Raw genomic sequence first — 2,277 nt, forward strand, 5'->3', positions numbered from 1 at the left:
CTCTCTCTCTCTCTCTCTCTCTCTCTCTCTCTCTCTCTCTCTCTCTCTCTCTCTCTCTCTCTCTCTCTCTCTCTCTCTCACTCTCTCGTTGTGTCTATACCATTATCCAGTGTGATCTTTAAAAAGTAGGTGCAAAATTAAAAGTATTGCCTAGTTAATTACTGGTAAAACACAGAGTTTAGTAGTGAGGTTATAAATTGTGCTGAAGAAACTAAAAGTCTCTTTTTTACGACACAGAAAAACATGCGGAACACATTTATCTTTTTTTTTTTTTTTTTTTCATGCAAGAAACGATTTTGCCATTTTAATAGGGTGTAGGTATATATTCTTACCTCCGAAAGCTGCCTTTGTGTTGTCGTACTATAAAGATAGGTTTACAGTATGCCTGTGCGGAAGCAAGCGATCCCAATGTCCGCACACAATTGTATATAATTGATTTATACAGTGTATAATCAGTATTAATACAAGTTAAGATAGTGTTGTTTTCCGTACTTTCGACGAGCTACCCTGTAATGCGATAATCAACTTTTGTAATAAAAAAAAATCTTCTAGCTTCCTCTCGTTTGCCATTATACTCCCTATAGTTCTCTTTGCTGGTGATTGACGTACCTTTATACTCCCTAATTCTATGGTTCTCTTTGCTGGTGATTGACGTACCTTTATACTCCCTAATTCTATAGTTCTCTTTGCTGGTGATAGAAGTACCTTTATACTTCCTAATTCTATAGTTCTCTTTGCTGGTGATTGAAATACCTTCATCCGTTCGAGTTTCCCACAGAAAGAAGTGTCAAACACGATCATGCTACCAGGATAACCTCTTGGGTCTGGCCCCACCATTTGTAATTTAGTTTCTAGGTCAAAGCATTGAAGCTGTTAAGATATCGACCCCATGATGATATCTGTGCTGGCTGGACATGGACACGCAAATATACTAATGCAATTTTGATTACCTGTTGGTCCTACCGACCCCTAAACATTAAGTCCCTCGTTTATGACATGTCCATGGAAACGTTAGAGATATGCAACCGTATATATAATTTCTAAACATGAGATGTACACTCATACAGTATGCAACCACAATTGGTCCCCGGATCTTGCCCCGCCACTCAGGACTTTTAGTCAGGGTCATAAAGTTGAAATAGTTGAGATTCCAACTCTGTATATGCGTATGTGCATGTTTGGCCTTTGGCAACGAGTTCACCCCAACACATGTAACACATAAATACATAACTTATGTATTACATAGTATTCATGGACAGCATTCTCTCTTTCTCATCTACCCTCTCTCTCCCTTTATGAATTAGTATAGAAAATAAATCCTGGACAAGATTTGGCAAAGGTCAAAACATAAGTCAAAGTGATTTACTTTTTTTACTCTACATTCTGCTATCCAAGATGTACCTGCAAACCAAATCTAGTTACTCTAGATAAATCAGTACAGATTATATGGCCCGGACGAACTTTTAACCAACTTTCGTAAAAGGGGCATTACTCCAATAAAAATGGCCAGATCACAATTTTAATCACAGATGCACAACATTCAGAGTGTGTGAATTACGTCAGTGAAGTTCCATCAAATTTAGCTGAAAACTGTAGGAGACATTGTGCAGGAAAATAACTCTAAGAATTTGGTCCACATTTTACGATATTGGAAAGGGCACAACATCATAGCATAGGAAAGGATTATGTCAACTTTGAGAGAAATCCCTTCATTACCTTATAGATACACTTGACACAATAGTTCGGATGAGATGTTACACAACCAATAAGATTTCCTATGTGACGTTTCGATCACGCTGTTGTGTTTTGTAAAATCTCGACAGGTATTTCATCATATCTACAAGCCTTATTAATATTCACCGCAAGTGAAACTACTACATGTATCTCTTCACAATAGGTACTTCAAAAAATTAAGATACGGGCCTCTTATGGTGGTAGCGTTATAAGGTTTGTGAGGCGTTTTATGGCGCGTAGATTGCAGTTCCTCGTTTGTATCGCGTGATGTCTTAAATGGAGAACAAAATTCGTCTCCCTCGCCTCAAGACACCGTGCTCGATATCAATCCCCGAGTACAGTTCGCGATCTATACCTATTTTTTCCTATTTCTTTCTAAAACACTTCCGGGTCCCTCGTCTCCATTTTCTCAATTTCACGTTAGTGCTTAAGATATAAAAACTCGGGTTTTACTTATAATATATATACTTATAATAATCAGACTAAAAAGATTTCCCAGAATAAGAGAGACATGTTAGAATTTTTTCTCAGCAATACCCCCCC

At 37.7% G+C, this 2,277-nt stretch overlaps 1 protein-coding gene across 1 annotated transcript in view; it reads left to right on the top strand.

Moving 5' to 3' along the window:
* Positions 1-2,277, top strand: part of LOC110465836 (beta-1,3-galactosyltransferase 1-like) — a 19,709-nt gene that overhangs the window by 6,520 nt on the left and 10,912 nt on the right. The window lies entirely within an intron of this gene.

This window comes from Mizuhopecten yessoensis, unplaced genomic scaffold, assembly GCF_002113885.1.
Source record: "Mizuhopecten yessoensis strain PY_sf001 unplaced genomic scaffold, ASM211388v2 scaffold11101, whole genome shotgun sequence".
Classification (NCBI taxonomy): domain Eukaryota; kingdom Metazoa; phylum Mollusca; class Bivalvia; order Pectinida; family Pectinidae; genus Mizuhopecten; species Mizuhopecten yessoensis.